This window comes from Phocoena phocoena, chromosome 4 (assembly GCF_963924675.1).
Source record: "Phocoena phocoena chromosome 4, mPhoPho1.1, whole genome shotgun sequence".
Taxonomy (NCBI): domain Eukaryota; kingdom Metazoa; phylum Chordata; class Mammalia; order Artiodactyla; family Phocoenidae; genus Phocoena; species Phocoena phocoena.
Window position 1 is genome coordinate 119344105 of NC_089222.1, and position 15696 is coordinate 119359800.

Genomic DNA, 15696 nt, shown 5'->3' on the forward strand with positions numbered 1-15696 from the left:
CTCCCCTATATATTTATAGGCAACTTTTGACCCCATATTTGGTCTAGATTAACCTCTCTGCTAATTTTCATGTTCAGCTGGATGAAGGGATGACTTCAAGTTTTATATTTCTTGGAAACTAAGAAAAAGTGAGTATCCCACATAAGAAAATCAAATTTACTATACTTATTTCCTTTGTGCTGCTGACTCACACATGTTGCATGCATGGCAACCTTCTGCAATGAAACTGGTTAATTTATATGCGAGGCCTCTCTTTCAATCTTGTAAAAGGTATCTAAATATTTGATAATGCATTGTCCACACCTAGGGTTCCAAAACATAGACTCAATTAACTGTATGAATCCAGTCTCGGAAGAGAGGTAAATTAAAAAGCATTTAAAAATTGTTTTGAAGAATGCATTGCTGCAAGGTGGCACAGCCATGTAAACATGACACCACCATGTTATGGAATGTACAAAAAAGGGGTGGCTTTTGTGCCAAATAAACATTCTTCAATTAACGCTGCACAATATGTAGTGTGAACGTTCATAGTCTGTGTTTATCCATCCTGAGGCTGCTACTTTTAATGCCTCAAAAACTGTTGCCTGTGTATATCCTCCTTCTGGTGGATCTTGGGGGGGAAGATCTGATCACAGACACATTTTCCCCTTGAATCTAAAAAGCTGAACTAAAACCAAATGAATATGAGATAAACAAATTAAGTGTGTCCTATAAACAGAAGTTAGAGAGGACTACAGGAAAACCAATGGCATAATAAACTCTTTGTATTTGACCATATAATACTTACTTTGAATTCCATAGTTAGGATACTCATATATAAAAAGTTTCCTACTTAGGATGTTTTTACTCATAGTTTTGAGTGAAAATGTTGTTTATTGTGAAGCTTTGGAAAAACATTTTGACACCCATTATCTATTTGCAGGGAAAGGATAGGTCTTCAAAGTGAAATAGGCCGTGTTACCTGATTTCTCCCTTTTGCTACTGAAAGATTTACTCTCACATTGTTTTGTCTGTACTACTCTTATTTTTTTTTTTAATTAATGCTCATTGCTTTTCATTAGTTTTATATTTTTAATAAAATATAACACCTTAATTTTGAATAGCTATGAATACCTTTATGTGTTATTCTTCAAATAGGTTGATGTTCAAATAATTATAATGGTTCTATTTATTATACATTTATACATATTCTGAAGACAAAAAAAAAATGCTTATCTTTGGCATGGCTTAAATTGTTTTGCCCCCATTTTTTCAGGAGTATTAATATTTCTTAGAGCAACCAAAATTCACATTACATCAGCAAGTATACAGACCTCAATGTTGGGTGATTAGGCTTTAGTGGGAAAGCATATTCCCTGCATGTTTTATTAATGACTCTATTTCATGGATTTTTATTTTCCAGTGTCTGTACCTTGAATTACTTTTTCTTTGCTTGTATTAGCCTCAGCTTCATAGAATGATGTTCATTCTATGCTCAGATTTTAACTATGCTCAGATTTTAACTTGTTTAGTTCTACCAACATGATTTATTCCAACTAAACATTATCCCATCCCCCTCTTAGCTGCCTGTTAAGTGGTAGTAGCAGAGGTTGGTCCAGTCTCATGCAGGAGAAGCAAGGATGGATTTGGCAGATACTCTGGTCAGTGAGGCTATGTCAAGTGATGGCTCTTAGAACATTGTTAAATTCACAGGTTGTTCCAAAATAGCTAGGGTGATGCTTTTTGAACTGTGGGAAACTGGCCTTCATCTTGACGCATATATTACCTCCTTCATCATTGCTAGCATTTTTTTCCACTTGTTATTTTTACTGGAGGAGAGACATAATATTAGCCTTATTATATTCCCTAATGTGTAAAAATACAATATGTACATATTACCTAAATCATATAAGATCCATTCTTCAATAGAAATTTTAAAGTCAGTTGTTCTTTCCTAATAATTTTTTCTGAAAATTTTTAAATAATAGGTAAAGCTAATAGGTAGTGGTCTCCTTGGTGTAGACTCTTAACTAGAACTAAGCAATGCTGTCTGATAACCAGACTTCAAGGTATAAAAATGTTTTTCATTATCAGAAACATTGTTAGTATGACTTAAAGCTCCAAACTGTTATTAAATTTATGAAATTCAATTCTCTGGTTACTTCTTTCATATTCAAGTTATCTTCACTTAGAGCATGTTATTGTAGCACTTGGAGAAGACAAAGATTTACTTGGCTCCAGTCTCAACTAGAAAATGCAATGAAAATTCATGTGATGAATTTTGCATGTATAAGTAGAAAGAAGCGGGGGTACATTATTGTTTGAAAACAAGGTCAAGCATATTTTTTTAATTGCTGTAATAAATAGAATCAACATTGGTTTACAAAACAGGTGCTAAACTACAACCAACTACACTCCAAATTAAGACAACTGAGTAAAATTAATAAAGTATTTTCTAAAAGTCATTGCTAAAGTTTCAAAGGAAAAAGAGACAGTCGCAAAATCACCAGGTCTGGTGAATGAACCAGTTGGAAGTGTGATTAAAAGCCAACAGAAATTATAGAAATGGCAGCAAAAAAGCATCCTGCATGTAGGTAGAAATAGAGGTACACTCGCTGGTCAAGAGTAGGATTTCTGTTATCACGTGGCTGCATTAGTGGTTGGCAATACACACTAGAAGGCAGAGGTTTCACATTTCTTAATGCATCTGCCCAGTGGATAAGTAACAGGTGATATGGAGGTTGTTCAGTAAACCCCACGAAGATATAAACTGGAATGTGAAAGAACCATATTTGAACCTCATGTTGTTCAATTTTGAAGCCCTTAGTAATTTCATCTTTTTTTTTTTAATATATCATTGTTTTTTCTCCTGAAGAACAGGCCGTTCTATGACTTTTCTTTACTGTCTTCATATTTTTAAAAATAGTATCTAACACATTCCGTACTTAACCTCAAGAAAAATTTTACAGGGTTTCTTTAAATCCTTAACTCAGTGTTTTACAAGGTAGGGCAAACCATTCTGAAGAAAGAAACACAAAATTCCAGACATGTTTGAGGTGTGTAAAAACTCTAAAGTACCTGGATCCTGAAGAATTGCAGGCAACAGCTTAGGTAGCTGTCCAGAAAATTTGGAAGGTCAAAAACCTCTTTGGTTAGAAAGTCTACCTCTTTGATTTGTTCAAGATAGACTTTTTTTTTTTTTGGCTGCGTTGGGTCTTCGTTGCTGTGCGCAGGCTTTCTCTAGTTGTGGCGAGCGGGGGCTATTCTTCATTGTGGTGTGTGGGATTCTCATTGCAGTGGCTTCTCTAGTTGTGGAGCAAAGGCTCTAGGCGCGCGGGCTCAGTAGTTGTGGCTCACAGGCTTAGTTGCTCCATGGCATGCGGGATTTTCCTGGACCAGGGCTTGAACCCGTGTCCCCTGCATCGGCAGGCAGATTCCCAGCTACTGCGCCACCAAGAAAGCCCCAAGATAGCCCTTTTTGTAAAAAGAGTTTTGACTGTAAAGAGTGAATGAATAAATGAATAAGCATTTTTTATTAAACAAGCTCGGCTTTGTTTTATTGCTGCTGTTCCTTTGTTTTTGTAATGTATGCTTCTAATTCATGCAATACCCAAGGTGTTTTTCTTCTCTTTAAGAAATAGCCCTTAGTGAAATACTTCCACTTCTAAACAGTATGATACACACACACACACACACACACACACACACACACACATATATATATATATGTATATATGTATGTATATATATATTTGAAATTTTCTTTTAGTTAGCAGAAATCTATGTAGGAATGTTGTCTGGAATATTGATAAAAATTTTTCCAAATACCCTCAAGTCTATCTGAACAGGAGATGAAGAGTAGTCAGAGTAGAAATTTACCTTCTATTTCCCCACACTATTGATTTTTTTTCTAAATAATGAATAAAAGGGAGAAGACACTTTAAAAATTATCCAGTGTATATGGGCATGTACTACTACTCACTTTATAGTTATAAAAAGTTGGCTATTTGAAGTTGGGATAAATTATTGCAGTCACAAGTCAGCTTCCTTTAAAACTAGCTGGGATTATTTGAGAATCCACTCAATGGATCCTCTCCTACCCTACTGAGAAAGTCCCTCACTGCTACCGCTCTTCAGACAGAAAGATCAGGGTTCATGGAAGAAACCAGGAAAAGAATCTCTGCGTATTACATTTCCCTGACTTGTTCACTCACTTCCTTTTCCTCCTCATAAGAAGTAGATGTGTTTTTAGGGTCTATGTGCAAGTTGTTATTTTCAAAATTATTGTAAGGTCATCTATTCAAAGGAGTCTGAAATGCCTTTCATATTTTTAATTGCTTTTGTAAATCAAACTTTAGGAAGGGACTTGTGAATTGAGATAGCATTATTACAATTTGGAATTTTTATTTATCTGATTCTTCCTCTTAGAATAACAGTGCCCTCAGACCCTGAAAAGTCCACTAGTTGTTACTATTTCTTTTTACCCTACTAAATCTTATGTACCTCAATTAAAGGGAAATGTTTAGACTTTTCCCTTTACTCTTTGCTCTGCTTCACATCTTTAAAACCCAGCAACTTTGACACCATGTTCCAGGTGCATCAAGCCAAGTTTAAACATATAAATTAATTGGGAAATTTTTTTTTTGTTTCATTTAACAAAATTTGATTTTAAAGTAGCAGGTAAAATAACCTCAAATCAAACTGTTACATGGACATGTTATTTTGCATTGATATGGCACTTTTTGTTTAAAGTGGGCTTAGTTGTGAAATTAACATTCCGATCCAATGTGGTAGCTTGATGCTTTTTCAGATTGGGCAACCAAAACCTTGAAGTGTTACATAGCCTGTCTGTAGTTGCACAATGAACATAGCAGAGAAAATTAGAACTCATTTTCTAAGTTTCAGTGTATTTTTTCATCTGCGTTTCTTTCATATATTAAATTTTCAAATTAGAAGTGGTATGTGCTTTCAAAATTAATTTAGACCTCTCAAAAACACTTGTCCTATGATACAGTTAGCTTTTCTGTGATTTAAGTGCTTATTTTCAGAAGGTTAAAAATGTTAGAAATGTGAATGAAATAGAAACACAAATAAAAGTCTCCAAACTGATAGATTTCTTGTTTAGATAAAATCCTCATGGGAGATTTGGTACAAACTTTGATGTTCTACAAACTGACTTTATTCCTTGGAATAGACATAATGGTGTATTGCTAAATACTCTTTTATTGTATAACTTGCAAATACCACATGAGAGAAAATAGAATATTTTGTTGATATGTCCTTTGAACATTAAAGTATTCAGTGGCTATTCTCAAAGTCTACTAGATAAAGAAAAGTCTTAAATTTAGCTGATTTTTTTAGCTAACTAATGTGTAGTCAGATCAGAAATAGATGAGCAACAAAATAGTTGGGTAATGAACCAATGGAAAAAATAAATGAAACTTACAAGCAAAGGCTTTCAAGAAATCAAATTAGATATTACAGTTCTATGTTTGATATGTTGTAAAATTCAAACAAAAATGGAAAAAAATCTCTAGGCCACCAATTATTCAGTTATGCCCAAGTTACTCAGCTGTTTTAAATCATAATTTTCCCACTTCTGCAATGTTACACAAAGGAAGAAATTCAATAGGGAACAAGACACATGGAGAAAAGTATTGATTTCAACACTATTTGTAACATCCCCAAATTAGAACCCCAGAGATTCTCAGCAATTGGGAAACAGTTAAACACACTATGGTACTTTCCCGGAATGAAATTTTATACAGCTACTTAAATTATTAATTAGACAAATAGTAACATGCGATTAAGGGAAGAGCATGAGCTTTGGGATTGAACAGACCTATGTTTGAATCCTTCTGCCACTTCCAAAATTCTCAGAATACAAAGGGACTTCTAGAATCTCTGTGCCTAGAAGTTCTTCCTTACATGACGGAGACTACCTATTTTGTTGGGTAGTGAGATCCAAATTCAAAAGTCTACTCTCAGAGAGGGCAGTTTAATTTTGAGTTGGTGCTGTGACAATACACTTAAGAAAGAGATGAACTTCAGAATTAGATAAGCCAGGATCAACTTCTAGCCATTTACTAGTGGTTTGATATTGGGTACATTACTTTACTTTCTTTGAACCTCAGATTCCCTGTCAACAAATTGCAAATAAAGATATCACTTACCTCATGGAGTCATTGTGATGATAAAATAAAATGGCATGATCTATACCAGCACCAGACTAGATAGGAATTAGGTGTTGAATAAATGGTAATTATCTGTATTATTGTTGGTGGGTCATTATACTAATCAAAAAAAACAACCCTACTCAAAAAGATTTTAATTGCTCATTTTTGACTAACTTATTTTCAGTATAACATTAAAGACCCTCTGTAACTGTGCTCCAATTCAACTGCTTGGCCATTTTTTCCTAATAACATTCCTTGCATAAGCCAGTTGTACCTCTCTCACCTGGTCGTTTCCCAAATGTTGTATGAATTGCCCCCCTTTAAGCCTTACCTCTTTCTCTGCCCTCAGACCCGATGTCTTTTCTCTCTGACGTTGCCTTCTCTAACAATTCTTCTCATCCTTCAAGGCTCAACTCAAGTGGAGTTGTTGGTAGTCTCTCTCCCCTATGTTCTTACACAGTTTCTTTAAAACAGCATGCTTCCCATTTTCCCTGCATTATAATTTTGTTTGTGTCTGGCACTTCCACTACATACTAGGCTGTTTTAGGACAGAGACCATTTTTCCCCACATGTTATTAATTTTTTTAGCAACTTAGTCTCTTGTACACAGTGGAAGGTCACAAACTATATGTCAAATTCAAGACCAACTGAAGCTCTAGAAATAACCTTGTGTAACCCTTCTTGATGGGTAAGTGCCATTTGAAGTACCCATTTGAATGTGATTTTTCTAACTTTTACATATCAAATTTTCATTTATATGAGATTGGTCCTGTAAAGGCAAAAAGTATTGGAATACCTGACCCCAAATCACTTTTTTTTCCACTCTAATTTTAATTAATTACACAGATATAAGAATTATTGGTACAAGTTACATGGGTATCATACTCTTTCTGTCTAGGCTAATTCATGGTCATAGCCTCTATGTAATCCACAAACTCTATCCCTGGCTTGCTTACAACAGTGCCTGTAATATGGTGGGAATTTTTTACTACTTAGAAGTGTGGAAAGATAAATGCATTCATTAACATGGTATATTTGGAAGACTTGTAAATCCTCTGGAAAGAAAATAGACTTGAGATTTCAAACATGCTTTATAATTGTTTCTTTGGAAATAAAGAAATTTTAAGTCTTTAAAACTGATTTACTACAAGGGTGGTGAAATTGGGAGAAAGAAAAAGCCAAAAGCCTTGACCCTGACATGAATGTCAACTCATCTTGAAAGAGTTCTTAATTTCAGTCTAGTTAAAATAATATTTTTTAGCTACCTGGTCTATAACTTCACCCATTGATAAGTAATATCCATTAAATCTCAAAAGATAAAAGCTACCCTTGTAGATTTTTGATTTCTTCATATCTTTACAAATCTAGGAACCATTTTTACAGAACATTGCTCTCTGAGTGACTGAAAAGATCAATTAAATTGCAAAATCTGATCCATATATAAAATATATATGTGTATATGTATACATTATATACACATGTAGGTTTTTTCTTTTCCAAAGAATTTATACCCAAATTAATAGCCTATTCCTTCCTGACCTAGAGAATTTGGCTAAACCCTTGGATTAAACATTCTAAAATGGTTCACGATACCTACTTTCTGACAAGGAGTCAGTATATCTGATAATCCAATCAAAGAATCAAAATGCCTGATTATGATCTTATGACTTTTAAATATCCTATTACTTTCTCTCAGTGTTTCATATTGAATGACCCAACCCTGGTTAAAGAAGTGACTGGACTTGCCATAGTTTGACAAAGAAAACCCGTCAAAATTTAAAACTATCAAGGTCAGAGTAGACTTTCAAAAATCTTTATTCTTGATCATATGCAGTAGTGAATTTAAACTTTAAAGATAAATCCATCAGTGTTTTTCAAATCAATAGAAGATCCATTTCTCTTTTATCAGAAATAGAGAAGGAATCATTTAAGCATTACTTATTTTTCTTCAAATAGAAGAGACAAACTAGTTCATGTGCAATCCTAACTTGTAAGTATTATTTGATTTAGGAAGACTCTAGAATATGTGTTAAGAATCTTGTCTTATGAGCCCTTTCTCTGTTTCACCCCAGCCTCACCCTCTGCCCCTGCATTCTCCTCATGTTCATCTTTATGCAACAAAACAGGACTTCTCACTCCATCCTGAATATGTATTTTTATTACTTTCTACCTTGCCAAGTTCCAAACCACTTTTAACTCTGTAATATTCTACTATTTCCCCATGGAGACTGAATGATACTTGTATACCACCACTATAAACAAAATATACATGTAAGAAAACAGCTAGTATAAGTAAATGCTTCTTTGATATTAAAAATTAATTATTAGGATTTAAAAGCCTTTATTAAATAACAAATATAATCCTTAAGCTAGTTTAATGGTAATTATATTTGAGTACCTACTTTTAAAATTTATGTTGTGATGCAACTCCTAGCCCCCCCAAATTAAAACTATTATTACCACACAAATTTATATGTAATATGCCTGACAAAGGATTTGGAATATTGATGAAAAACCATGTCTTGCTAGTACTTAAAAAGAGTCAAGCTAATATTAACAGTGAAATAATCCTTTAGCATAGTAAGAGCAAAAATCACAAATAGACGTGAAATATTTGCCTTTCTGAGACCATTTCCCTCAGTCTACCAGCTCAAAACTAGATGAGAAATCCATTCTTAGTTCTTGAGGATGAATTAGGACTGGCACACATTTGTAGAGTTCAGTAGCTCAGAGTGACACAGATAGGGCATTTTTCTATAAAGTTTTCATAGCCTGTGTTGCATGGATCACATATTAAGAATTTATTGTGCAACTAAAAGGCCAGAGAAATTGTGAGAAAAGAAAATGGGTAAAAAGTTAAATCAAACTTAGATAATACAAAGTTTTAGTAAGGAATTAATTGCTTTCTATTACCTTGTAATTCTCAAAGATAATCCTCACGGCATTGAATAATTCATTATTTATTAAATTTAGTTGTTAGCTGGGCGTATTCTAAGATATTACCAGTTAGAGAACACCTAAGATAAAGTACTTTTAATAAGAACCCACCCCTTCTTTTTTCTCTCAGCTGAAATTGTCATGGGAAGTCTATTTTGTTTGTTTGTTATGAAAAAGTATTTGTGGAACAGTTTGTCATGCTATTGGTACAGGTGATTTTCTATGGTAGATTATGAAGATTCCTGGATATTTTTATTTTTCACAAACATAATAAATGTTCATTTATATAAAATATGTGTATATATGTAAATATATCATATGTTACAGATGTCTTAAAAGTATTACACATGTGAATAAATATATAGGCATCACAGGGTCACAGGATTCTGGAATACATGTGAATTCAAGTAACAAAAATGTTTATAAATAGCACTGAAAACTTTAGTCATGTAGATTTCCTTATGAAGCATACTTTAATATTGCAGTAGAGAACAGTGTGGGAGTTGCCTAATTTTAGTTCTATTTTAAAACAATGAGAAATTTAACTGGTTGCTTAATTTTAAATGGCATATTCATAAAATTAAGCTGTGTCCATTCAAGAGTTTTTCCTATCAAGTTAACTTTCCCTGTGCTTACCAAAAACATTATCTAGTAGATTTCTGGATCGGTTGGTTCATATTTGAAAAAGGATAGATTGATTTTTAGTGGTGTTCACCCCCAAAGTGATGAAACTAAAAAAGAAAATTGGGGATTTTACATTTCAGGAGCAATAGGATAAACAGATATATTGATATATTGGGATTTTTGAAATTATCTACAAAATTGTGGACATTTGATCTGGAAAAGACATTAGATCCTGATTCTACAGGGGACCTAAAGAGAGTATGTGTTTCCTCTAGATCCCACAGCCAGTTAATAACCAGCGATAGACAAGAGCCTTTTGGTTGGGTGCAATTTTCTATTGCCCTGAAATTCTTAAAGGTAATCCTCAGGACACTGAGTATTTCATTATTTATCAAATCACATTTCCAACCCTTTCAAATATTTTTCCATAGCCTGTGTATACAGTGAATGATACATAAAAATCAGTCACATGTTTACCATGTGAATGAACTTAAAACACCTTTATGTGAATTCACTATCTAGTGGGAAATTGCTACTTACTATGTGAGTACCATCTGTCATTCAGTAGGGAAAGTGTACCTTATTACTATTTTTTTTCCACTCTTTTTAGTTAGAGGTACAACTCATAAAGAAATTACTGATTATTGATCCAGTGTAATTGAAATAGCCACACATTTGAATAAGATGGCTAAATAATGAAAATAACATGTTCACCAGTATATTAACTAAGAAAAGAAAATAAAGTATATTTGTGATTTATTTATTTTTTTGTTTTGTTTTGTTTTTGGCTACGTTGGGTCTTCATTGCTGCAAGCAGGCTTTCTCTAGTTGTGGCGAGCGGGGCTACTCTTTGTTGCAGTGCGTGGGCTTCTCATTGCGGTGGCTTCTCTTGTTGCGGAGCATGGACTCTAGACACACGGGATTCAGTAGTTGAGGCACGCAGGCTCAGTAGTTGTGGCTCACGGGCTTAGTTGCTCCACGGCACGTGGGATCCTCCTGGACCAGGGCACGAACCCGTGTCTCCTGCATTGGCAGGCAAATTCTTAACCACTGCACCACCAGGGAAGTCCCATGTTTATGTTTTTTAAACACAACAAAAACTGGATTGAGAAGCTTGCCAGACATATTCATTTTCCCAAGAATATCTTTTTTACGGCTTTAGTGAAGAAAATGATGCATTTGAATCAATATATTGTGCATAATTTAAATGTCAAGGATACAGTTACTCTTCTGGGTTTTTATTTGCTTTAAATTTATCAAACTTTTATGGAAGGCTCTTTACCGCAAGGATTGGCTGCATCAGATTTTGTTTTTCAGGGAATCTTAACTTTTACCCTATGTGCAGTTATATGCTTCCAGGGTAGAGCTAAGTGGCTGCTGCTCTTGGATTTCTCTTCTTCTAGTGCCAGAATCACCTCCCTGCAGTACTGCATGTGGAACATTCCTAATCCACATTTGTTTCTCCCAGGACGCTGGTTCCTTGGGGATTTGCCTACCTAGCTTGATGGAAGTATTCCAGCTCTGCTTTCTTTAGAGTAGTATTTCTCCTTCATTTTATCTAAATAGAGGATTATATTAGTTAAACATGATTAAATTTGAGATATGAGTAGGTACATTTCTGGTATCTGGTTTTGTTACAGTTTCTTATGGCCTAGGTCTCTGCATGTAACATAGTATTTTAACGTGACCATCTTTTAGTAGCTACAACTCCTAGGAAAAAGTTTGGAAGCAAGTTGTTTGAAAGAAACAGGTATTTAAGTTCTTGATTCAATTAGTAACTCATAAAGTCTATACTGATGAGGATGCAAACAGCCTTTATAGGCATTAATTTCATGAAATGAACATTTTGTAAAAGTGAATGTTGAGTTTGTAGATCCTTAGACAAATCTTCACCGTGGGTTGAATTTATTTAAAGAGCTTTTCTGGTCACCTTTGAACTTCAATGATTTCTCCAGATGTACAGAAGTGAACAATGTAAAAATCTTGCTGTTTCAGCAGAACTGATTCCAGCTGGCTGGGAACTGGATCTGCAAGTCATTGGTTACAGCTGTGTTTCAATTTATGTGATGGTTGAAAAAATAAATTACCCGATTAGATGGCTAGAAAGAGGACTCTTTGTTTAGCCCTTGTGTGGGGACTGAAAGTGTTTATGGTGCTGTTTTCTACGCAGTCTTTGCAAAGTAAGCTGGACAAATAGACTTATTCAATGCTCCTAAGAAATGTTGCATATTCAGCTTTAATTCTTTGCTAAGGAAACTTTTTTTTTTTTGTATAATGCTGTCATCCAGCAAATGTTTTAAAGGTCTAGCGTTTAAGAGAAGCAGTAAGTTTTCTGTCCTACTGAGCACTGCATTTAGTAATTGAAAAGCTGTTTCCTTTTAGCGTGTGCTTTAAAACATGTCTTTTTCAGGCATACGAATTAAAATACGTTTCTCTTAAATTCAAAGCTTTATAATAGCAAAGTATCCAAACATAAATTCTAATTTAACCCTTTTCTTTAATGGGTTATGTCTCATGGCACGTAAGAGAAAATTAAAGTAAATAAAGAAATATAATCAAGCATTACTGCAAAAAATTGACATGTCTGTGGGCCACTTAGGCTATGAGGGGTTTGAATTTGTGACTATTTTTGTTGTTATCTAAGTAAAGATTACAGATAAGAGTAGGAACCGTATTAAACAGCATGTAACTTTTCAGGTTAGTAAAAGTCAAAATGCTAGTACCTCTTGGAGATTGTTACCCTCCCAAGAGAATTAACATACTAATATAAGATTGTATGAAGTGTTTTTTTTAAAATTGTATTCCAAGGTAGGTTTTCTTCCTAAGGTTTTTATAAAATCCTTAAAAGGGACAGAATTCTCGAGTGAACTTGAGAATGAGGCCAAGCACTTGATCAGGTGTTATAATGTCCACCAAGTTCAATAGCAATTCAGTGTGGGGAATACCCAGGAACATATCATTTTTTACCGAGATTATTCTTTAACCATTTCCTTTGTTAGATTGAGATATGTATTATGGAATTTAAATGATGCGGAATGAATAACCGTAATGTAACCAAAAGGAAACAAAGGTGGGATTGATCTGTCTTGAATTAGCAGACACTTTTGCTGTGTCAGGCTATTTTTCTGATCAATGGAAGTATACCCTCTAACCCTTAACAAGTCAATGCAATTGTTTGGAAAGGATGGAACAAAGCATGAGAATGCAGGATACACTTGAACCTTCACAGTTCAGAAATATTTAAATGATGTTTATAATGCTTTAAGTATTTTCCCCTCCTCCCATGTAATGGTAGCTTCTTCAACATACATTGAAAACCTATATAATAAGGTTCAAAAGTATGCTGTAGTGGCATTCTTCATGAAAGAATATATTTTGAAAAGTTAAAACTTGTATCATAGTACTTATACGTCTAAAAGTGTGTTAATCAGGAAACAATCTCCATCACTTAGCATGGAGGCAGCAAAGTGAAAATTAAATCTTGAAAAAAAATATGTATGATTGTGTGATATTGTTTCAAAATGAACAGAAAAAATCAGGAAATGAAATAAAAATATCTATAAAGAGAGAATATTTTATTTAAGATAACTTACCCTATCATTTGTGTTCCATTCCTACCTATCATAATCAATGGATAAAGTATTATCTTTTCCTTATGTTAAAAAGCTTACAAAATTAGCATATTTTTTCATATTGAAGAAAACTCAAAATCTAGAATAAAAGTGATTATGAGCAATCAGAATAATAACTATCCATTAATAACTTTACCTCACCTAAGTTAGGCAGCATTCAAAATGAGTATTCTTTAAAAAATCAAAAAAGGTGTTTTTAAAGTTTTTGATAGATGATAGAGATTTTTAAACCTATGATTCACCTGATTTTCTGATATCTTTTTTTTCGTCAGGCTTCTAGAACCCACCTAAGTAGTTTTATGAACTGACATATTTTAGCCTGAATTTTAAATGCCTTTTTAAAGCTAAAATATGTCTATTCAATCAATTAATCCTAGATTTGTTTAAATCCGTGCAGGCTAATTTTTATCAATAAGTTGTCCAAGGAGACTGTGAGTTCATCTCCTTAGTGCATGTACCATAACAGTGTATATATATTTTTCTAAGACTTAGAAAATTACTACCTCCCTACATCTAAAATAAAAATATTTTATATATTGTTTCAAATCAATGAAAATTTAAATGTAAATAGGGTAATCCACATAGAAGATCTAATATAACATTTTAATATTGCCATATTCTGCAGCTAAGATGAAAGGTTACATTTTTTGAGATTTAATTATTAGGTGAGCTATCACAGGGACATATGAAGAGGATTTATCATTAGTCTTTCTGGATATAAATGCTACTGGACAGTACTATAACTATTAAATGACTCAATTATGCATACAAACATCTAAATAGTAGGTGGTAATGACCAACACGTGTTTCCAGTTTTACTCCCTTTCATTGCACAAAATTTTAGAGCTGAATTAGGTCTTGGTGATGAACCGAGTTATCTCTCCTAATTTTAAAGATAAGAGAACTAAGGTTCCAAGAGTTAAATGACTCATCCAAGACCATAAATTTTATTATTTACCAAATTGGCACTTGAACAAATTACCTGACTCCTAGATTACTTCCCTTCCAACTTCTTTTGAAACTGTTGTATACAGAACATAAGGAAAATAGTATAGTTGGCCCTCCAAATCCATGGGTCCTAAATCCACAAATTCAACCAACCACAGATCAAAAATATTCCACCCCCCTCTCCCAAAATTCCAAACGTTTCCAAAAAGCAAAACTTGAATTTGCTGCATGGTGGCAACTATTTACGTAGCATTTGTATTAGGTATTATTTACATAGCATTGTATTAGGTATTATAAGTAATCTAAATATGACTTAAAGCATATGGGAAGATGCATGTCGTTTATATGTAAATACTACACCATTTTATATACGGGGCTTGACAGTACCTTATATAAGGATTTTGGTATCCCCGGGGGTTCTGAAACCACAGATACTGAGGGATACCTGTACTCTTCCGTAGTTTGTTAGCTAAAACATAAGTTATTATGGCTCCTTTGCCATAGTATTCAAGCTCTAAATATGACAGTAATTCTGAAGTCACTTGATCATTTCCACCTAATGTCCCATCTTAACAAATGAAGATTAATTTTTCACTGTCTCATCTGTTAGAAAGCACATCAACAGAGCAGAAACATTCCTTTATTATTAGAACGTATAAACCTGATAACTATTGAAAAATACTCTTCTGGATTGCAAGATGATTTGATACGGCATAATTTTTTTCCATGGTCTCCAAATTGCCCCTCATTATTATACCCTACCTTTCTCCTGAAAGAGAAACACTCCACCAGCATCCTCAAGACTATTTGTTCATGTGTGTGGCTCTACAACAGTCACTGTCATTGTCACTTCCCCCTCAAGACCTCCCTCAAGTTCGTGTTCTTGCTCTAATTACCCCTATCTCAGACTTGCTCTCCTTCTGTCATCTCTCTGGTGTGGCTTTGAATGTGCCCCCCTTGTGGATATTGATGACACACTGGACTGGCAAGTGGGTTACACACTTGGGGAAAGCAGTGGGGAGGAGAAGGGGAGAGGAAAATGGGGGGAGGGTGGGAGAGAGAGATTGGTATAGAGTGTTACAATCATACATTTTCTAAATAGAAGAATGAACATTAGATTTCACATGGCAGGGTCTAAAGGGTCATCCTTGAAAGGAAGAGAAATCTGTGTGATTATTTTTCCATGTTAGTTGTGATGCTCTGCACTTATATATCAAAAGAGTAAGAAAAAAGTAATTTTAGGTTGACGAATAAGCATTTTGCATTACAATCCAAAAGTGTCTGAGTTAAACACTGAATCATCCCCTAGTCCAAATACTAAAATACTAGAAGAAAAGATGTCAGGTTTTTTCTTGTTAAAAACCAGCTGCATCACTCACTATGAAATTTTTAAAGTAATA